Source organism: Thermobia domestica, chromosome 12 (assembly GCF_964235325.1).
Source record: "Thermobia domestica chromosome 12, izTheDome1.hap1.1, whole genome shotgun sequence".
Taxonomy (NCBI): Eukaryota; Metazoa; Arthropoda; class Insecta; order Zygentoma; family Lepismatidae; genus Thermobia; species Thermobia domestica.
Window position 1 is genome coordinate 203,700,907 of NC_137465.1, and position 24,974 is coordinate 203,725,880.

At 34.3% G+C, this 24,974-nt stretch overlaps 1 protein-coding gene across 1 annotated transcript in view; it reads left to right on the forward strand.

The window, feature by feature from the left end:
* Positions 1-2,317: 2,317 nt before the first annotated feature.
* LOC145665862 (uncharacterized) overlaps positions 2,318-24,974 on the forward strand; it is an 87,449-nt gene continuing 64,792 nt past the window's right edge. The window contains exon 1 of the mRNA XM_081732976.1: positions 2,318-2,446. The gene's annotated coding sequence lies outside the window, so the exon portion shown is untranslated. The remainder of the gene's footprint in view (positions 2,447-24,974) is intronic.

Below are 24,974 nucleotides of genomic sequence, written 5' to 3' on the forward strand. Positions count from 1 at the left end.
GCATGGGGTCTCTGGTTCGATCTCAGCTCGCGCCAAGTAAGCTTTGTAATGGACAAACACATTCGGGATTCACTCGTTTCCTCCCACTTTCTTCATTCCATCATTTCATTCATTTCTTATAATCACCGTCTCCCTTAGCATAGTCGGCAAAACTAAAAGATTTCATTTCATTTTGAAAGTCTTCACGGAGCAAATGTAAAATTACTGTATGGATTTCCTTCCACCGCATGGGCGTTTCAGTTTCATCCTGATTCGAAATTGTTTATTACTTTTACTTAAGTCTATGTAGACCTAACTAATTTCCTTGTAAACTTATACATTTACGTTGTATTCTTTTGATGTTATTTTTTTTAAACATTGTCCTTCCTATATATTTAATCTAATTTTTAAAACATTTTTAAAAGTAAAATTCTGTTATTCTTGAATTCACGTTTTTGACTGATCGGACTTTACTCGCCAAATGTAAAGAAGTACTCGCCACTGGCGAGCAGACGAGTGCATTTTTCAAGCCCTGTATATATCTATATCTATATCTATATCTATATATGCAGTACGCATATATATATATATATATATATATATATATATATATATATATATATATATATATATAGATAGATAGATAGATAGATAGATAGATAGATAGATAGATGTATGGTTGTTGAATATTCGTATATCTCACTGTAACTCGGTTGTCACTTGTATAATTTTATTTGTACTCCTTTTGCTTTTTTGTTGTACTGTTTGTACTTACAGAAATTTTTTTCCTCTCTCTCTCCATATATATATAAACGATAATTATTATACCTGTTGTGCTGTATGATTACGAAACATGGTTGCTTACTTTGAGAGAAATAACACAGACTGAAACTACTTAGGAATAAAATCTTGAGACGAATATTCGAACCCAAGAGGGATAGGAATGGGTCATGGTAGAAACTTCATAATGAGAAACTACATAATTTATGTCGTTTACCAAATATTGTTATGATCATTAAGTCTAAGAAGCTCAGCTGGGCAGAGCGTGTTTCAGCATAGAAGAAAGTAGGAACACTTTTAAAATTTTAACTGGAAACTCAATGGGAAAACGACCATTAGGAAGACCTAGACGCAGATGGGAGGACAATATTAAGAATGATCTTTGAGAAATAGGAATCCAAAGTAGAAAGTGGTGTCACTTGAATAAGGACATAAATCAATGGAAAGTTTTGTTGAATGAGGCATTGAACCTTCGAGTTCCATAGGCTATGGAGTTAGTTAGTTAGTTGCTAATAGGTAGATATAATTAAAATGAAGATTCTGCTATTCCTTGGTTTCTAAAATATTTTTAAAAAAGTAAAAAAGAAAAATGAAAGTGTACTCATGAACGCTTTCAACGACTCACTCGGTCAAGCAGTTTTAAAAATATAGTGTATTTCACATTTGCATTTATACCTAATTAATTTATATTATTATTATTATTATTATTATTATTATTATTATTATTATTATTATTATTATTATTATTATTATTATTATTATTATTGTCCAGTGGAAACGTGTAGAAAAGTGAACCCTTATTATTTCGTGTAAACTAAATGCACTCTAAAATACAAATGTGAAGAAAAACTGGAGATCGTGTTTGCATATCACTGCGTTTATTTTAATATCATAATTTGTGTGTGTTTTGAAAAGTTAGAAGTATATAACATGTACCTGTCATAAAAATAAATTCTGAAGAGAAGTCCCTCAAAGATAAAGTACACATTCGAACTTAACATTTCACCTACAAAACTTTGTCACAACTTTCTGTATGCTTAAAAATGCTCTCTTTTATTGCATATTAATGTGCTTATTAAGTGCATATTTCAAATGCACAGTTGCATGTATATTAATGAATTTTAACTGCATAAAAATCCGATGTCTAGAAATGCATATTAAATGCATATTTTAAGTGCACAGTTGCATTATATTACATGAATTTTAAGTGCATAAAAATCCGATGTCTAGTAATAAAGAATTACTTTTTTTTTTTTAGAGTATATAACCAAAATACAGCATATTTCATGCACATTGCGAGTCCTAAACCAACTCCATTTTCTGAAAGCTCTAATTACAGATTATGTTTGAAGTAGTTGTTAAAATCAATGTCTGTTGTTGTTGAATGAAGGGATATGCAATGATAATCTACCCTTTTCTTTAGAAAACAAGATGAAAGAAAATTAAAAAAAAAAAAAGTCCGAAGGAGATTGGTGTAAAATGGAAAGAGATCCCCGTGTTGTCAACTGTCTCTGGATTAATTTTGGCGGAAGTGACGGTTCTTTCCAGTGGAGTGGAAGGAAACCGGAGCCTCGGGACGAATGGGGAGTTGATGCTCGCGGTCAGTGGCTGTTTGACTGGCCATGGTGAAACACGCCTCGCGGCTGCGCATCTTCAGCATCACCATCATCATCACTGGGAATAGCAGGTATCGTACTTAATGGAGGGAGAACATACACGGTTCCCCTTTATTTATTCATTTACATACTCGTTCTTTTCTGGTTTTGTTCCTTTTATGCCTAATAAATTAAATGTCTAATTATATAACTTTGCAATATAAAATAGAACATTTTTTATCAATGTCAGGGAATACTTTGTAAACTTTCATAAGATTTTTTGAATGAAATTTTTGTTAATACAAAGTTGTATACATTAAAAAAAAAAAAAAAAACTTTATTTACTGTAATTCTGAAATATTGCGAGTTGAAGTCTCTTTCGACATTTTTCAAATATAGTTGTTTTATAATTTTTCAATTAATTTTGTAATGTTTCATAATGCATCATTTGACAGAAATCATGCGATATCTAAGGTAATTAACAAATCGATTTTAACTAAAGAGAAATTAGCAATGGTTTCTCCAAAGTAATGTCTTATCAAGTGCTACGGTACCCAAAAAAAGTATTCAACTTTTGGAAAATCACTATGATAAATTTCTTATTCATGTATTGATGCACTTTTAATTAATTCTTTTTCAACAAGTAACAGAAAACTGGAATCACTAAAATAACAAACTTTTTTTTTTCACAACGTCTTTAAGGTTTTTAAGAATTATGTTTAAAAACTTGAGCAAATTTGCTTAGTAAATGAATCTTTGCTCCCGTTCCCTCAAACAACAATATTTTAAAGCAAAAACGGGCAATAATAAACATACTTCGAAATGTTATATGTCATAACTAACGCTTTATTTATTTCTTTAAACTCTCACTATTATAATACCTCCATGCTGGTCTAGTGACTAGCAAGCGCATCTTTGGTACACGGTGCTCGGCTTCGATTCCTGTTCAGAGAGCATTGAAACCATTACGATGGTTCGGATTCCACCTTAAACTGTAAGCTCAGGTCCCATTTATCCTTAGTGCTGAAAAGGGGAGCAGAACTGCCCCCAGAATCACATTTTAATGTTATGAGCTATAGACTAAGCAAGACTTGGGCAAACCCATTTGGAATTGAAATCAGTGTCATAAGTATTAAGTTCCAGTGCAACATATTAATCTTCATTCGTCAGATTGTAATAATTTGCTCAATATACATATTATATTGTATGTGGAACACAAGTGTAAACCTATTCATAATTGTTCAGAATATATATGTATAGTTCGGTTTTATGAATCATTATTGAGTTTACTAGTGGCTATGTGGATAGCGCACACGCCTTCGGCGTGGGAAACCCGGGCTCGATTCCCGGAAGGAACTCATGTAATTCGGATCCCACGTTAAGCTGTCGGGCCATTACTGAACGGGACGTGAATCCTATGCCTCTTTTTTCTGCATGCTAAATTATATGCTCATTCATACGTGTATCAAATATATCTATTGTAGGACTTCTTATTTGGACAGTATTACAGGAAGTGCACTTCGAATGCGCGATACACACAACACGTTGGTACGCCAGGCCCGCAACCAGAGGGGGGCTAGAGTGGGCCTGCCCCCCCAAATTTTTCGTGGTCCCTCTAGACTTTAACACAAAATGCTATTATTAATAGAAAAAAAAAACACACACACAATTTAGCTATTTGTAATAGAATTTTTAATGACTTGGCCCCCTAACATTCATGGCCCACCCCAAACCTCTGTGGCTGGTTGCGGGCCTGTGGTACGCTCTGATGGTTAATGAAATGTTAGTATCTGGGTAAACATTTTCGAGTACGAAACATGATAGACGATTTCTAATAATAACATTGTGAGACCAACAAGTTTATTGAAAAGATACGTAGGCCTACATATCCCCCTCCCCCCAAAAAAAACAGCTTTTCGAGAGATGCAAGAGGTGATTCGGTAAAAGTTCAACATACTTTACGTATCAAGGATATATTCTTATATATTTATTTATTAAAGAACGCACAAATTTTGATTAAAATAATTTTAATTGATACACATAGTTTGTGCCCTAGAATTCCGTCTTATTGACATATATTCTAGTTTGTGACGTATTATATGCGTAGAATAGAGTATTTTGAGCATATTTTTTTCCTCCATTTGCATCCAAGTCTCATTACAAAATCCAAGATTTTTGTAAGCTTAATTTACAATTCGATTTAGATGAGAATCTAATAAACGTTTTAAACTACAAAGATCAGATTCATGATCAATTATTTGCAAATAAATAAATAAAAATAAAATAAATAAAATAACATAAATAAATAAAATAAATAAATAAACGTATAAAAGAAAATTTAATTGCACCTTAACAGTTAGCGTATTGAGTATTTTTAAATAACATTGGAGACTTCAGTTTACATTTGTAGAGCTCCACTGCACTTGTGGCTAGTAGCGTACGCAGAAATTTATTTTGGAAGGGGTCCAAACTCAATATAAGGTATTTTATATCAAAATTCCTAAAATTGCCCCTAAAATTAGGCTAAATTTACACAAAAGTCGAAATTTCGGGGGAGTCCGGACCCCCAGGACCCAACCCCTACGTACGTCCCTGCTTGTGGCATTCATGAATAAAGAAAACGGGGGCACGGTGTGTTAGTCATAGAGCGCTTCCCTCTAGTGCGTGTGAGGCCCTGGATCGAACCCCAGTTAAATAAGTTTGTGGTAGACAACCTTGGTATCCGTGCGTTTTTTCGCGGCACCGTTTCCTCCCACTTTCTCATTTTATCAATTGTTCCATCGTCATTCACTTGGTTTAATCATTGTCTTCCTCAGCTTAAAGGGCAGAATCGTTGGACGTTAAACCGAAAGATTTCAAAAAGAGTCATTAATTATCGGGAGCTGATTTTATTTTAGATTGGAGATCCTTAATGAAATTTATCTTTTTAAAATGTCTAAAAGAATCTCTTAAGAAATGAAGGATAGTCACATGTACACTCATGTCCAAAATTATTGTCGCATGTCTATAAATATGTTCTTGTAGGAATATAATTTGATAACGAATTCATCCGGTATTTCTTATGATGTTAGTAGAAAAAATATGTGTATAATTGGCAAAGGCATATATGTGGCAAATTTCATGTCAAAAGAGCAGTAAATAAGAACAATAAAACGAAAGTAAAATTTTCTTGTCCATTCAGCAACATTTTGTTTTACTCATTCTAATTTTCGTATTTATAATTCTTTTCCTATGAAATTTACAACAAATATACATTTCCCGATTATACATATAGTATCAGTATTAAAAGTACCCTGCAAAATTATAATCAAGTTATATTCTTACAAGAAGACAGTTATAGAAATGCAACTATAATTTTGGACATGAGTATATATTATAGAAAGGGGAAGAAACCATTTCCAGAAGTTATCGAGGAATATTCTTGTATCCAAACATACTCCAATCTCTTGTACAATAATATTGTAACACAGCTGACCTGGTAGATAGATGAGCTAATGAGCGTTGTTTCAGAAGAAATAGGTTAACATTGGAACAGATAATGTATACAATAAACATAAGTTAGATTTTAAAATGTGGAAATATGGCGAAACAGCTCACAAATTATCATAATTTTAAAGAAAATATGTCACACATATACAAAAAAAAAAAAAAAAAAAAAAAAAAGCGGAAATTTGAAAGACTTTGAATTGCTCAACTAATTAATTGAATGAAATGTCTTTTATCCGCAACGAGGCTATATGAGACAGGATGTACAACTTAAAATGGTATCGAGTCACTCCACTGGCTTAGTATCGACTCTAGGATCGAGCATATTCGTACGAGAAATTTGGTACAATTAATAAAGGCATGTTTTATTAAAACATAATTAAGTTTGAATAGGATTACTGCCACTGAGAAAAAAAATTGTAGGTGGCGTACTTAAAAAGATAGGTTACATGCGTAATTCCTGTAGTTTTTGGACTTAACGTACAACAGACGTATAACTGAAAACGCATGTTTTATAATACTTTCTGTATAAGTGTTCCATCTATACGTACTTTCCGTATGAAACAATGTAAGCGGTCAGGATCTCACATACAAATGGACGTATATAGCATATAGCTGACGAAGGTAACATAAGTATATGCATGTGATATAAGGAAAACTGTTAGATGTCAGACATCCTACAACGGTATGATGTAACATCTAAGGGCAGTGCCTATGTAGCATACGGATAACGTATGATCCGTACTGATTTCTATACTAAGCAAGAGGATACAGTATATTTGTACAATATACCGCTGTCCGGAGAACGGATTTTTCTCTGTGTGGTGTCACAATTCATGCTCTGAAGCAGGAAGACGCTCTTTAAATGACTCAGTAATTTGGAAAGGCCATGAATCAGAAAATTTTGCTACAGTCCAACTTTTTATTTACTTATTTATTTTGAAACACCAATTGCTCACAACGAGTTGATCTTTCATCGTTTGGCCTAATCCTCATTTCGCCTAACCAATTATCTGACACTTTTATGACAGATAAAAGATAAGCTTAATATCCGCCATTTTAGGCAAAATAAGGATACTCGTTAGGCCTAATCCTCGTTTTACCTAAAATGATGGACTATAAAAACTCGTGGAGATAAAACTGGAGGGAATTTTTTCCAAAAAAAAAAAAAAATATATATTCGCTACTATGTGAAGAACTGAGAAATACATATGCAAAACCAGTTAAATCCCTCTTCCATATTCAGTTTCATAAACTGTTAAGTCCCAAACCTGCAAATAACCTAATGAGAAAAGCAGAATCAAACCCGGTTAATTCCATATATCAAACAATTTGAGGTTTCGTACTGCATAGGATTAGTTTAGTAAGCTGAATATTTATTGCAACTCTTCGTAAATCATTCGAAATTTTATTTGGTAGAATTTGAAGTTTGTGCTTTCATTATTTTTTTTATTTTTGGACTGAAAATTGAAAAAAAAAATGAAATCTTTAGTTTTATGTCCCACGGTTATGCCGGTTAGGCTAAAGGAGACGGTGATGATGAGAAATAAATGAAATGGTGGAATGAAGAAAGTGGGAGAACCCCGAGAAAACTCACGCACACGGTGTTTGTCCACCACAAAGTCCACATGGCGCGAGCTGGGATCGAACCAGGGACTCCAAGCACCGGAGGTGAACGCTCTACTACTGAGCCACCGCGCACCCTGGACTGAAAATGGAGACACTATACGTCTTAACCTAACCGTTCGTGAAACTTTTCTGTCCTTATTAGCTTTTATTTAATAATTACTAGACAAATGCACGCAAAATCGAAAGAAAACGATATTCTAAGCAGCGATGATCATAATTTTGTTATCAGAAAACACCAAAATTGTCTAGAAAACGTACAAGACACATGAAAAACTGGAAACGAAATGTAGCCAAGGTGAGTGGACTATCTATGGTTAAAAGTCGTTTGTTTTGTATTTCAGGGTAACTCTTTACTTTGAACAGAACATTGTTGGATTAGGTTCTTCTCTAAACGGTCTCTTCAGCTTTAGCAGAACCTCTTTCTTAAAATGTCTCGTGTCAATTATCATTCAAAATTATAACATGCTTCTGGTAACATGTTAAAAAAATTTGCCACTTATTTACCATTTCTGATTCTCTTTCTGCCACTGTTTTGCTCAAACTCAACATTTGCACATTTTGTTTTGCTATATTTGAAATTCATATATTGGGATAATTGGCAAATTAATATTCACCCTATGTTAGTCCATAAAAGGTTACAAACTCTTCCGAAATATAGTCATTCAGTTTAGAAATGTATACGGATAGGTATAATTAACTCCGCTTGTAGTTACGAAGGGTTTGACGATTGAAAGCAGCTCAAAGCTCACGTTTTACAAAGAGGTTTTTGAGAAATAGAAAACCGAGAAAATGGTGATGCACCAGAGGACGACGACTATATGGATTCCCATTTAGTAGATGATGATGGAGAGGAGGTTACATAATTCAATTTTTTTGCACATTTAGATCCTTTGTTTTCAATTTAGAACAAAATTAATGTAGCATTTATGTATCCATATTCATTTGTGCCAATCTTGTGCAATGTATAGTTGATAATACATTTCCCCCCCCCCCCAATATTTTAGTAGGCATAATACTGATTTCTGACTCTGACTCCCTTTCTTTTTGATAGGTTTTGTATCTTGAGCCTCAACAAAAATGGCCGCTCGTCCAGATGCAAAAGCTGTTATTTCCATTTACATAAGCAAAACCTGTTAAATCCAAACTATTTTCTTCAATAACGCAATTCACAGACTAGTGTGATTATACAGCTTTCGATAGACCAACACTCACATTATTCTTAATTTTTTAATGTTCTCTAGTTTCTAATGTTATTTTACAATTATGACGTGTTTAAACAGTTTTCCTCGATTTGTCACAAATTTTAAAATGTCAATTTAACGGGTTTTGCTATTCACCTACTCATATATATTCGTATATATCCATGGTCCTAGTAAATACATAAAGGAGTTTTGGTAATCCTAACTCCTCGAAAATAGTTAATATAATATTAATCTATATATTTTGCATTTCTTAATTCTTTATATACTAGGGAATTTTCTCTTATATAATTTCCCTCTAATTGAATTTCCACGAGTTTTTCTTATTGAGCACCATTTTAGGCGTAACGAGGATTAGGCCAAACGAGGATCCTTTTTTCGCCTAAAATGGCGGACACAAAAATCTTATCATTTATCTGTCATAAAAGTGCCAGATAATTGGTTAGGCGAAACGAGGATTAGGCCAAACGTGGCGACACGCAACGAGTTGTTCATTTCGTACAATGACAATAAAACTCTACTTTTCCAAACAGAGGTCGATCATTTCCTGTCTATCAGAATTTTCAAAACTTAAGCTTTATTTTGTTTATTTTCTCATAACTTTTCTTTTCCGACTCATGATCTTTCCAAATTACTGATTCAAATACTCTTTATTTATTTATTTACTTTTGTTTAGAATAAAATGACTAGACGTCCCGTTTCAACGGCATTGTCGCTCTTTTCAGAAAGTTGTCCGGTGTCCCGAGAAAAATGCAAACGGATCGCTAAATTTCCCTTTCTTAAGAAAATAAGCGTCCTGTCTTTGACTCATTATTACATAGTATAGTCACAAACTTATATTTTAAACACATTTCGTGTACGGATTCCTATAGATTTTTTTGAAGTAAAATATACTCTTTTCTGTACAAAAATTTCAGTCATGAAAAATATGACATTGAAGCAACAATCAATTCACCTAAAAATCCTGTTTCCTTTTAAATGTTAAAACATAATATAAAAATTTAAATTGGAATAAGGTTAAGCAAATAAAAATCTACTTATTTTGAAAAGGAAGAGATTTCTTCTTCATTCCCGTGAATAACAACATAATAATGAATATATCTAGGTTGGTTGCCAAATTATCAAGTTTGCCGAGTGGCCCTTTAGGAAACCTATGGTCCCGCGTGTGGCGTAGTCGTTAACACTATTATCTTTAGTGCGAGCCGTTTCAGGTTCGTTTCCTGGTGGGAACACTCAGTCGAAAAAGTATAAAAGGCTTTCAGGGCAGCCGTCCTGAATGAGGCTTTCATTTGTTTTCTTCATATACACCAGGAAAATGCCGGGATGGTACTTAAAATAATAGTTCCAGGCAGCTTTTTTTCTTTCTCCATTTATTTCTTCCTATCCAATTCCACAGACAGTGCGATCGCCGAGGGACGTCATCCCTCATCCCTCATATTTGACAGCCTAACATGGCCATAGATGCTAATACCCAGAAATCTAATTCCTAATCCCTAATCTATTAGACAACTTAAACAAAGAATAGAAGGATAATATGAATGAGTTTGTGTGCTTTGAGTACTTATGCAGTACCGAGGTGATGAAGAACCGGATCTACCAGTAACGTAGGCCACGAAGTACAACCTTCTTTTGAATGTGACGTAGTCAGTGGGTGCACAGATCTTCATGAAAGATCAACATTCATCTTTCCTCCTCCAACAGTGTTGAAGTACAGAACCCCGCCACTGACCTCGACCGCTAATATTAAATTATTTTAAGTTCTCATTTGTTGATATTTTTATGCTGACGATGAAATGAAATGAAATCTTTTCAGTTTTACGTCCCACGATTAAGTCGTGCAAACTAATGGAGGAGGGATTTTGAAAATAAATGAAATGGTGCAATGAAGAAAGTGGGAGAAAATGGGAGAACCCAGAGAAAACTCACACCCACCACAAATCTCACATAATGTGATCTGCTGACGGCGAAGAAGATAAGAATCGTATCTTGTACAAGTTCATTAAAATGTGTATCTCTTAAAAATCATTCTACAAAGGAATGAAGATAAAACGAAGTTTTTAGTGACAATTAGATACAGATGTATGAAAAGATGAAACTAGGTTATATTAAATAATAATCATAACTATTAAATTAATTTTAATAAGTTATTCTCTCTTGTTCACCTCAACCATAGGTTGGTGGGCAACATGGAAATTTTAAAACTTTTCTCTCGATGGGGGGGGGGGGTTTGTTTTATACTTTGATAAGGTTTCTACTTCGTAACTCCGTTTCTTCGTTTCTTCTTCGTATATTCTATCCTTGGTCTTCTCTTCCTGATTTTCTTTCTGCCTTTCCCTCTATCAGCACAGTGATCCAATCGGAATGCCGAATAAGATGGCCAAGCATGCTGTTTCTTCTTTTTCCTATTATATTCATGATCTGTCGTACTTCATTTGATTCTTTTAGTACATCTTCATTCCTTTTCCTTCCGGTCCATGATATGCGCAGCATTCTGCGTCAACACCACATTTCAAATGCTTCCATCTTGGATATTTCAGCTTTTCTCAATGTCCACGTCTCTGATCCATAAAGCGCCATGCTCCATTAAACTAATAAATAGACTTTACACGTACATTTGATCAAAATTTGTAGAACAATGCTATTTTAAATGAAAAGTCTAAATATCAAATATAACGTCTGTAACCTTAAAAATTTTCGAAATATGGCCACACTGTTATAACAATTGTAACCCGATTCTATTTCTTTCCGCCTTTTTCTTCCCTTCTAAGGAAAATATCAAAAAGTGATGGAATGCATGTCTAATTTTTTCAAAGTGGGAAGTCCATGTACCAAATTTCATGTCTCTGCCTGTCAGACACTCGGAGATATGGACATTTTACTATAATAATTACAACCCCTATATACCCCCTTTTCCCGTCAAATTTCTAAAAATCTTTTCTTAGTGGTATCTTACGTCACAAAGCCTATGCACTGTCAAAATTTGAAGTTTCTGCTTAAGCAGTTTGGCCTCGGCCTTGACAAGACAATCAGTGAGGACCTATTATTTTTACATTTATAGCTTTATTGTAGTGATTATTACAATGTTGATTGATTTAATATTTCTTTGTTTAATACAGTTTGTCAGATAATGATATTTCTTTGTGTTGGGAGGCGAAAGTTGCATTCTGATTTTGAATTATTATATTTTCACACTCTTTCTCAAAAGTAATCCAATTAGGGCACTGGTCTGAAGACTTTTCAGTTCGTGATTCTAGCCCTTTGTCACATTCAAGATGGCTCACCACAGCTAATAGTTCTGCGGTTATACACTAGCGTGGAAAGTCCTTCAGATAATGAGGAAAATTGCCACCTTTATCTTAAAGTTATATATGCTCATGTGGTTTGCCATTAAGTTGAGCAACAATTTGACCGAAAGTCCACAACACGTTTACGAGACCATTCAGAAAACGCGGTATTTTGCCAGAACAGCTGAATAAGTTGTAGACCGCGTTATAGAACGGAATGCTTACTTTGCTCATCCCGAAAATTTGCTTTTGGCGATGCTCATTGATGACAGAAACCACATTTGAGAGCTTAGGTACAGACGACTTTTGAAGGCAAGGAAAGCAGCTTTCTAAAAGTGATCCTATTACATTTTTGCCACCAAACATGAACTTTGTAGCTAAAGATTACACCAAAATAATAAAATGGGATACTTGTAATCTTACTTCTTCTTTGTTAAGACCATTGACTAATGACGAAATAAGGTAGTTTATAAGCAGACACTAAGCTAATTATGAATTTCAAAAAGTACCCATGTCATACTCATGCTGTCGGAAGATGTGCAAGAGACTGTTTCATAAGAGCTACATTATAGACAAGATCATCCATGTCTACATTTTCGCATAAATCAGAAAAAGTAAAAAAAAAAAAAAAAAAAAAAAAAAAAAAAAAAAAGATTCTTACGTCCCACACCTATGCAGGCTAGGCTAAAGAAGACGGTAATGATGAGAAATAAATGAAATGGTGGAATGAAGAAAGTGGGAGGAAATTGAGAATCCCCACACAGTGCTTGTCCGCCACAAAACTCACTAGGCACGACCTGGGATCGAACCAAGAACTCCATACACAAAAGGTTAACGCTCTACCACTGTGCCACCGCTTCCCCCGCATAAATCAGAGTTTGAAGTCATTAGTAATGGACAAAAATAAAGGAGAAAATGGAAATTTGTAGGAGATGAATTATATGAAATTATAAATTTGTAAACACAATTGTAAATAATACACCCTAATCATTGGATGGCTGGTTGGGAAGTGGAACTCCAAATGCAGCCACGCCGTCATGGTGAGTAGCGTCCTTTTCTTACTTGTTTTAAGAAAATTTTAACAAAGTATGTTAAACTCTCAAATTGTGCTAAATTCGCAAATTTTGCAAATTTTTGACAGCGATGCGCGACCAGAAGATACTATAGGGCCTATAAATATAGTTTATTTATTTCAAAGTTGTTTTTACATACTTGAAGAAACCTTTAGGGTATATAAGGTCTTCATCCTATATTCTTCAGTCCTTTTAGAAAAATATTAAAAATTTATTGTTATACCGGATTTTTCAAATTTCAACGGCGATGCGGGACCGGAAGATATAAAAAATAAAAGTTTTTTTCTTGTCTATACCAACGGCAACTTTTGCGCACTATAGCGTTCCGGAAATAGAAAAATGATTTTTTTTTCGAACCACCCTACATACTAATATGGATCATCTTCTATCATTTGTTGTTACCCCTTCCATCTCCCTAGGCGTGTTAAGGGACCCAACCCCTACTGAAGGAAAATCTTGAACTTAAAGTTCACCGAAACTGCTTCAAGTTAACTTAGGAACCCCGAAAACTATGAATTCGACGCTAATATCTGGCGTTCTTTTTATAATATTTATGTCTGCCAATCCCACTCCGCCTTAGGAGTGCTAAGGGTCTTGCACACGCTGAGGCTGAATTTGTACTTAAACTGCAGCAGGACTGCCACCAATTAACTTATTGACGCTGAAAACTAATTATTTGATACTAATATCGGTTGTTTTCGATATTTTTTACATGTCACCATTTCACCCGCCTCCTGTGTGCTAATTTGTGCTGAATTTGAATAGCAGTGGGAATATCACTATTTATCTAAGCGAGCGTGAAAACTATGGATTCAATACTAATATCAGCCGTTTTTGATCATTCTTATATGTATCCCCTCCCCTAGGTGTGTAAAGGACTTCTTTTTACTGGGGACATGAACGTGAACTTAAAGGGCATCGAAACTCACAGACCCCCAAACTATGGATTTGAAAGTAATATTGGTCGTTTTCGACCGTTTTTATGTCTCTCCTCTCTACTACCCCTAGGTGTGCAAAGGAGTCTTACTCTCACTAAGGGCGAGAAATTGCATTTAAAGGGCATCAAAAGCTCATAGACACCGAAAACTATGGATTTGACACTAATATTGGTCGTTATCGATCATTTTTATATTTTCCCCCTCCCTCTTAGATGTGCTACGGTGTCTTACTCCAACAGTATTCTTATGGCCGTGGTGGCTCAGTGGTAGAGCGTTCACATCTGCTGCTTGGGGTTCCGAATTTGATCCCAGCCCCTGCCAAGTGAACTTTGTGGTGGACAAACACCGCGTACGTGGGTTTCCTCGGGGTTCTCCCGTTTCCTCCCACTTTCTTCATTCCACCATTTCATTCATTACTCATCATCACCGTCTCCTTTAACCTAACCGGCATAATCGTGGGACGTAAAACTCAAAGATTTCATTTCATTTTCCAACAGTATTCTTTTCCAGACTGCAAGTAATATATGTACAAAGTTTGGTTAAAATTGTTCCAGGCGTTCCAGAGTTATGGTGGAACACACACACACACACACACACACACAAATATATAGGGTGTTTCAAAACAACACCGACAACAACAACAAGATAAGACGAAAAGTATAGAGAGACCAACCTGGGTGCACAAATGCTTCGTTTCGGAGTTATAGGCTACCGAAAACGTGAAAAAATGAAATTTAAAGGTCCTTAACTCTAAAACTATGAGGCCTACCGCAGTCGGGTCAAGATTTCACTTGGGAACTATTATGTGCGCTATCCAAAAATACATGTTTCAGAATCCTAAGGTACTCACGCAACAATTTTTATAGAATGAGTTTGGCTACGGGCATATAACTTGAAGTACTCATCAACTACCTCTATAAAAACTGTTGCGGAAGTATCGCAGGATTCTGAAACATGTATTTTTGGATAGGGCACATACTGTACTACCTAGTTCCTAAGTGAAGTCATGACCCGACTACGGTAGATCCCATAGTTTTAGAACAATAGATAGACCTTTAAAGTTCATCTTTTCATGTTCTCGGCAGCCTACAACTCTGAAAGGAAGCATTTGTGCACCAAGGTTGGGCTATAATTTTTGTCTTATCTTGGTGTCAGGAATCACCTTCCAAACGTTGTCGGTGTTGTTTTGAAACACCCTGTATATATATATATATATATATATATATATATATATATATATATATATATATATATATATATATATATATATATATATATATATATATATATATACATTTTATATATAAAAATAATATAAAAATTAAAATCGGAAAAGCTTAAATAAATCAAAACTGGTTATTTCGGAAAGCTAGAGCCTTTCATCACTGGCACGAGTAACAATGATTATGTCTGTAGGTGCACTGTCAAGTTAGGCCAGTCTGCCAAGTGTCCCGTTTTCTGATTGTCTAAAAGTGGTCACTCTACACTAGCTCCTAAAGTTTTAACTGATATTTTCATATTCTTAGTCTTAAAACAAGAATGTGCTGCTAAAAATAACATTAGAAAGATTTGTGGATCATATTCAATTATGCCTTAGGAATACAACTTAGGACCCTAAGCTGAAACAGAAGAGCCGCCCTCCTGTTTATCAATTACTGAAGCACTACAAATTGTGGTGGACACCTTAAGTATAAATTACCTCTTGCAATACATCTGCCACTTGTATTGGAATCCACAATGTCGACTTACGAAAGCTAAACTAAAACTAAACTCCCTTTAGTTACAACTCAAAACAACCGATGGCAGCTCAATGTGCTTTTAGTTGCATAATGGAGGTCAGCATATTTCCATCACTTCTCGCTTTCTAAACAGGAGTTCAAAATAGCTTAGTTTACGTACTTTCTCGCAATAGTCTTACGATATTAAGTAATCTCCGAAAATTCTGGATTCGAACCCAGGTATATGGGAACTGAAAGTGCTAACCACTTAAATGTATTATTAAGCACTAGGACTAATATTAAGAACTTGGTCGTAAAACTCAGTGCAAGGGACTAACATTTTCGTCATAAATAGCAACTACAATGATTCAAAGAGGTGTATGATACATATCTGAACCAAAAAAAAAAAAAAAAAAAAAACAGAGGTGCAAAAAGTGCAGCCAAGTTCATTAGCCTCAAAAAGTGTTGGGATGATTATGGATGAGCCAAGTGCCTTGGCCACTTCATCTGAAACGAACACTGGAACTTGGCGCGAGATGTCTAACACATTCGAATACACCACGATGTCTCTTCCTAATCTCACGGCCGGTACATTTCAGCCCTAAGGCTGGTGGTGTCCCCCAAATCCAGCACAATCACAAGCACCACCAACCCTAAGGCTCGTCAACATCATTTTCCTCGTGGAGGATTATAAGTTTTCTTCGTCTGGGTTTCGAACCTTACAGCAGTAGCCTTAGCCCACTAGCGAAATTGATATTCCTAAGGTTGGGGGTGGCTCCAAACCCACCACGACTACCACTACTATTCCTATGGCTCCTTAACATAATTTTCCTTGACATCTCGTGCCAAGTTACAGTGTTCGTTTCAAATGCAGTGGCAAAGGAACTTGGCTCATCCATCCTCATCTCAACACTTTTTGAGGCTGACGAACTTGGCTGCACTTTTTGCATCTCTGGTGTTTTTGTTCAGATTTTACTTCCTTTTTTTCAGTTCACCATATCAATATCGTATATTTGGATTCTCAATTGTGTCATTTTGTTGGATTTAAATTTAGAATTGTGCATTTTTAAAGGAGTCATAATGTGTCACATGCATTAGCTTCCAATAACTCTTCCACTAGGAATCGAACGCAGGACCCCGTACAACAAAGGCGCATGTGCTAGCCATCAGACCAGCAGGTACGGTTTCTCCTATTAAATATCTGTCAGAGAGTTATGTTCAAACGAGATTCTAATTCATTTACCCAAGCTGCAAAATCACGATCGCTAACATCTCATTTTTCATTACCTAAATATGAAGAGTATCAACAGGGTCCCAAAACTCTTGATGCTGAATCCTCGATGATACATCACTAGACATGGCTGGTGTTTCAACATGCTTAATTGTTCTCTGCCCTTCCACATTGCGAAATTACAGAGTTCATTACATGATGCGAATGTTGCGCAGTTTCATACTACCTCAGGTTTTCCTTCTAATGATATACACCTTTTAAATAGCTTGTAAACTTAATTATATTTACCACCAACATATCTCATATAAAATTCGAACAATTGGATTTCTCACTTCTTGGAAAACTACATTAATTCTGAATATTCCCACCTCTACATTCTCTTACTCATCAATTTAATTTCAATATCTATTTAATACCAACGACTGCAATAAAGATTAAATATTCTCCGAAAAAAGAAAAAAAATATTAGCTTTATTTGTCTGGGTTTCCAACCACCAAATTTACGGCAGTATATACACACCTTAGCTCACTTAACCACTCGGACGGTTGACAACATTATCAGTATGCACATGTGTTGAATAAGGGAATCGTTCCTGATTTATGCTTGTAAGGACAGTTTTTCGCCCATTAAAATTTTCCCAAAGCAAATTCCTCAAATTTCATACTCAAGCAGTTATAAGGTACCTTTATAGAGAGTTTATAAGGTACCGTATACCTAATGGCTACGGACAGTTTTTCGCCCATAAAAAATTTCCCATAGTACAACCTTAAATTTCAAACGTTTTCCATACTCAAATCATTATAAGGTAAGTACCTTTATGCAGAATTTCACGTTTCTATCTCATTGTGAAGTACCTAATTAATGATGACTGACTGAATAAACCAATTTCTGCTTGGTTTAGAACAGTTTTTCGACCATAAAAATTTCCAGTAGCACATTCCTCACATTTCTGACTTTTTCCATACTCAAATAATTATTAGATACTTTTACGCAGAGTTTCATGCCTCTATCTGATTGGAAACTTGCGAATCAATGTGATGAGTGAGGTAGTGGAACAATGTTTGCTTGGCTAAGGACAGTTTTTTGCCCATAAAAATTTTCCCCATAGCACATCCTCACATTTCAGACTCTTTCCATACTCAAGTAATTATAATGTACCTTTATGCAGAGTTTCATGTCTCTATCCCATTGGAAACTAATCAATGTGATGAGTGAATTAATGGAAAGATTTCTGCTTGGCTAAGGACAGTTTTTTTGTCCATAAAAAAATCCATAGCACATTCCTCAAATTACGGATATTTTTCATATTCAAGGCATTATAAGAACGACCCGCTCGGGAGAGTAATGCTCCCGGAAGTACGTTTTTTCGTCCGCTACTCTAGCCAGCTGTTTTACGCGCTATCCTAGCCAGTTGTTTTAAGTTGGTCACAAAATTTATATCATGGAGTACAAGGGGAACAAAACGAGCTCTGCGGGACTTCTTACCCGTTCCTACTACTACTACTACTTATCTGCACAAAAGTAAGTAAATCACTTTTTTGAGTATTATTTTCATGTTCTTTTAATTTAAAAGTGTTATAAAAATGTAAAAAAAAACTTTCCTGGGGCGGGGTTTGAACTCACGCCGAAAGAGATTTCTGTTCCCGGCATATAGCGCTAACCCACTCGGCCAGGAAGATTGACAGCAGCATATGTTTGATTTCTGCTATTTGAATGCAACGTGGCAAGCAATGGATAACGCCAACCAATCAGAACTGTGTATTTCGTTCCTACTTCCGGGAGCATTACTCTCCTGAGCTAGTCCTCTATAAGATGCCATGCATAGTTTCACGTCTCTATCTCATTGGAAAGTACCTAATGGATACGGGCAGTTTTTCGCCTATAAAAAATTTCCCATTGCACATTCCTCACATTTCGGACTCTTTCTATACTCAAGTCATTATAAGGTATTTTTATGAAGAGTTTCACGTCTGTATCTCATTGGGAAGCACCTAATCAATTTGATGAGTGAGTGCATGAAAGGTTTTTTGCTTGGCTAATGATAGTTTTTCGTCCATAAAAAATTTCCTTAGCACATTCCTCACATTTCGTCCATTTTCTATACTGAAGTCACTGTAAGCTACCTCTACGGAAAAAATCACGTCTCTATCTCATTGAGAAGCACCTAATCAATGTGATGAGCGAGAGAATAAACCAATTTCTGCTTGGCTTAGAACAGTTTTTCGACCATAAAAATTTCCCGTAACACATTCCTCACATTTCGGACTTTTTCCATACTCAAGTAATTATTAGATACTTTTTCGCAGAGTTTCATGTCTCTATCTGATTGAAAACTTGCGAATCAATGTGATGAGTGAGGTAGTGAAACAATTTTTGCTTGGCTAAGGACAGTTTTGTACCCATAAAAATTTTCCCAAAGCACATTCCTCATATTTCGGATTTTTTTTTCAATACTCAAGTCATTATAATGAACCTTTATTCAGAGATTGAGGTCTCTATCTTATGGAAAGTACCTAATCAATGTGATGAATGAGTGAATGAACCGATTTCTGCTTGGCTTAGAACAGTTTTTCGGCCATAAAAATTTCCCATAGCACACTCCTCACATTTCGGACTTTTTCCATACTCAAGTAATTATAATGTACCTTTATGCAGAGCTTTGTGTCTCTATTCCATTGGAAACTAACTAATCAATGTGATGAGTGAGTTAGTGGAAATATTTCTGCTTGGCTAATGACAGTTTTTTTGTCCATAAAAATTTTACCATAGTATATTCCTCACATTTTGGACTTTGTCCATACTCAAATAATTATAGGGTACTTTCATGCAGAGTAGGGTGGAGCGAAAAAATCAAATTTTCGAGTATCGAATTCTAATAGGGCTCAAAAGTTGCGTCCCACTTTGGATCTTCAGTTTGCACAAACGGACAAAAGTTTGAAAAAGATGGCAAGAGACACCAAAATTTATCTTTACGCAATAAATATACAGATTACTTTTTTCTTAATTTCTATAGCGTCCAAGTGAGGCCATGTTTGTTATTAATTCGTTAATATGAGTGATTTTACACATTTCATTTTCATAATAATTTTGCAGCTCTTCACCTATTTCTTAACTTTTTTTTTTTTAAATTTTGAAATGGCCCAGAATTCACCACGAGGGAGTGGCTGCAATTCGAGTTCCACCCACACCCTATCTAACCAGCCTATCAATTAGGATGTGCTAAATTATGTTGATTTAGTCAAGGACGTTGTCTTAACTTCAGATTATTTAAAATCGAATTTTGGCATGGTGAATATTGAGAGGAAAGTTTCTCTAATGTAGTCCTCTCTGTTTTCTTGTCCGCACACTTTTCCCGCAGTCTCTGTGACAAGTTCGACGCAACTTTCAATTTCCTGAGTGTGGCATGGAAAATTTAAGAAGTCAAACTCATGAGCAGACTTATCATGCACAAGTGATAAGATAGTTTCTGTTGTCAAGCTTTGGAGCACTGGAGGGGGGCAACAGCTTATATTTTCTCCAATCTATCAGCTCACTGTAGTCCGTGGCATCAAAATTTATTAAAGGTGTCATAAAAGTTCTTACTCGAAAATTTGATTTTTTCGCTCACCCTACTGCAGTTTGAGGTCTCTATCTTATTGGGAAGTACGTAATTAATGTGTTGAGTGAAAGAATAAACCGATTTCTACTTGGCTTAGAACAGTTTTTTGCCAATAAAAATTTCCCATAGCACATTCCTCACATTTCGGACATTTTCCATACTCAAGTCATTATAAGATACCTTTATGCAGTTTCAGGTCTCTATCTCATTGGGAAGTATCTAATCAATGTGATGAATGAGTAAATGAACCGATTTCTGTTTGGCTAAGGACAATTTTTTGCCCATAAATGTGCTGCGTATTAATTACGTCTAAAATGTGTTGCGTATTAATTACCTAAAATAAACAATTTATAAATTTTCATAATGTATTTATTTCTTGATATTTTATATACTAATTATTTTGAATATGTTTCCTGAGCAAATGCCTTATGTGAACATGACACAGCTAATAGTAGAAAAAATTAAATGAAATTTTTGAGTTTTACGTCACACGATTATGCCGGCTAGGCTAAAGGAGACGATGATGATGAGTAGATGTGCCTAAAAGTTGACCTATAAAAAGACCTAAAATATCTAAAATAGGGCCTAAAAACTGGAAAAAGGACATAAAAATAAGACCAATTTAATTAGAATTACATATTTAATCAATATAATGTTCAAGAATTACAAGCTTCTGGTAGGTTAACGGTATGTCCTTCCACAAACTGAAATCCAAACTAAAATAAAAAAACTTCCACAACCTCATCCCCTCCCCGTTGTTGGAGGACATTATTACGCCTCCTTATCTGACTTGTGATTGTTGCAAATCTGGTCTTAAGAATCTTATCTTTTGAATTTTCTTTACTAAAGAAAAGATGTTAAAGAGGTGGTGGAGATTCGAGTTAATGACCAGTAAATTTATTGTCGAAAGATGAAGTGAAAAAAAAAAAGACGTTAAGACCAATGAAAAGCTTTAAAAAAGAACAATAAACAAGAAAACGCCGAAAAAGGCAAAAAAAGACAAATAAAATCCACCATTTTCTGAACATATATTATGTTAAGCCTCGTCTTCGGGCACTCGTGAAAAATAGGATTTTTCCTCAAATTCTGAGCCCTAATGATGAGAAATGAAAGAAAATGGTGGAATGAACAAAGTGGGAGGAAACCGGAGAATCCCAAGAAAACTCACGCACATGGTGTTTGTTCACCAAAAAGCTCCCTTCGCGCAAGCTGGGATCGAACCAGGGTCCCATGCACCAGAGGTGAACGCTCTACCACTAATCTACTGCGGCCCCAGCTAATAATAGTAAATAATAATAATAATAATAATAATAATAATAATAATAATAATAATAATAATAATAATAATAATAATAATAATAATAATAATAATAATAATAATTATTATTATTATTATTATTATTATTATTATTATTATTATTATTATTATTATCGTTTTATTCTATTTAAAAATTTAATATTGTATTTATTTGTAATTAAATAGGGCGTATATTTCAATATTTCTGGAAAAAGAAAAGGTAGTCAAACAAATGCCATTCGATTTAAATAAAAAGAAATGATCAAGAATCATATACATATAAATAATATAAAAATAACATATCACATATCATTATATATATAACATATTATTACAACATATAACATATACATAACATGTAAATGATCAAGAGCCATAGCATTGACTCACCAGTGTTTGATAAGGGCATCATCACATTTGGTATAAATCAATTGCAATGACATTCATGCCTTTGATTTTCAGCAAAAGGAACAAACGTAATACTTATAAGGCTTCACTTGAAACTGAAAACCAGGAGTGATTAATGAAATTGTGTTCGTTTTTTTTTTCTTACAAGAAAAGCTTGTATTATCAGCGCTGTTATTGATCCACATTGCTTGTTCAATCGGCGGCCATTTTGTGCAGAGTATGGAGCGTACATAACAAAAATAAAACCGAGAAGAACTCTAGTGAAAGCTGAAGACTGAAGAACAAAGAAAGAGTGTTGATATCAAAACTGGCGGAAGCAAACAAGAAACAAAATAAATTAAATATGTTCCATTCTAAATTAAATATGACGGATTTTCTCTTTCATAAATAAATTATAATGTTTTGTGTCATTCTTTCCTAAAATGTTCACAGAAACTAAAAATTATAAAATTCTTCCAAAGCTCATAATTAAAAAAAAAGAAGAAAAATGAGACATCTATTAATTGATAAACCAATCGAGCTAAACAAAAGTATTTATGTATAAGGGTATTTTCAGGGCCAGCTTTACCATATGTACAACACGTGCATTTGCATGAGGCGGCAAAATCTATCGTAACTATAAAATAAATATTTCTTGTTGGAAACAGACTTCATGAAGATGGTAGTTAAATTTATTAAACTGACATTCTATTTGAGTACTGCATTCATAAATCATGTTTAGGTCGCATTAGTTAAAGGTCACACGGACAGTGCTAAAGCAAATGGTTAAACAAATGTGCGATTGTTGTCAAATACAAGGACTCAATTCTCGAAGAGTAGCAAACACTTGTTCCATTTAGTTAGTTATCATAATTTTGATATGAAAACTAGTCTTGTCTTTGTCACAAACAAGTTCCTGATCATTGAAGGTGGAAACAAGCCTTTTTATTCTATTTTTTTTAAAACAGATGTAGAAGAAAAATCAAAAAGTAATGCTAAAAGAGCTAGTTGCAGTGGAATTGCAAAATGATATATTGCGATTGAAGCTCGATATTGAATTCTATGAAAAGGTTTGTTATTTTTCCTCTGTAGGTGTGTTTGCTTTATGTTTCACAACCATGAAAAATAGACACAATGAGATTGTGTTTGTAGTGTTTAGGTCTTTCTGAGTGCGAGTGCGTCTTCCCTCCCCTTCGTTGTTTATGATAAGGTAGTATAATTAAAATCGTGGCCTTCAAAATTTGTTTTTTTTTTTTCAAGAAAAGGGAGGCGGTAAATGATGTCATTGCAGGGCATCAAGTTGCCTAGGGTATTTCAGAAAAAATCGACAAGAACGAATTTTTATGGCACTAAAAAAAATATATGTAATTAATGGGCAACAGAAATTGGCTGAAAGGCATGGTATCTGTTAAAGTGAAACTAACACTAATATATAGCCCCGTCAAATCTATTATTACGACACACCAGTTAGATATCAGTACACGCTATGGGTAACCTCAAATTATTATTAACTTTTATACTTTAATTTTATATTGCTTTCAAGTCATGTTTTCAGAGTTGGTCCATTTGATTAAATGTTCTTGTATAGCCTTGATACTGAAAAAGAACGCTAAACTTTAACTAATTAAACAGACTTTTTATTAATTCCTTATTATATTGTACTTAATATGATAATGAATTAATAAATAATCTGGAGAAACGTTTCGTCATAACTACCGACGTAATTCGTTGCAGTCACTAGAATAAAAAAACCGTTCATCATGAAACTGAAGGTTTTGAAAGAGAAAACAGAAACAATGTCGTGTAGACTTGAGAGGTCCTCAGAATGGAAGCGTTTAGGAGTTCTGAATTAACAATTTCCAATCCTATGTATGTGTTTTCGAAGTCTCAAATGCATGTAGAGGACGCCTCACAATTTTTAAGTCCATTGGATAGATGTACAATTTGAAATGAGAGTAATGCTTTAGTTTTTTTTTTTTTTAAATCAAAAGATCCAAAGATATATTTCATTCAAAACTTTTCTTGTAAGCTTTATATGTGGATAACTACATATAGTGTAGCCAAACCCAAACTATCACTTAACTCAGCCTAGGTATGATGTGCTTATTCCGTAGAAAATACGTATACTTGATTTAGGAGGCGTTCAAAAATTTTGTGGCCCCTGATCCAAAAAGTAATTATTGACCAAGATCGCAATCTTTTGATCCATTTTTAATCTTTGTAAAATTCTTGTTTCTTTTTCGGAGAATTCATTAAGAGGTCACTTTAGGAAGAATGTTTAAATATAATCTGGAAAACAGGTCTAGCAGTCTCTTTAGGATGCGAGAAAATATCTTACTTTGGTCTCAACTTTAAGAGTACTATCAAAGGAGCAACCTCAGGTTTCACAAACATGTCCTGCATAGTTAAGCCTTATATCTATATAAAATGCGTTATCTAATTTATCTCTTATATAAAAACTGTTTATCTGTTGCATTTAGTTTATCTTCTCTGTATAAAAAGTGTTTTTATAAAAAATGAACTATCTATAAAAGATAACATTTATCTCTTACATAAAATATTTTTATGACTTATATTTAATTTTTTTTTTCAGACTTGAAACAATAATATTTATTGATTATATTTTCATAATTTACACTTAACAACTGTGAGTGAGATTTTAAGAGGTACATATAATATTTAAATATTTAACTGGTATTTAACTGGTATATTAAGTATTTAAATATTTAACATACGAAGTCTTAAAATACATCTACCGACGTGTGCACATTTAAGTAAT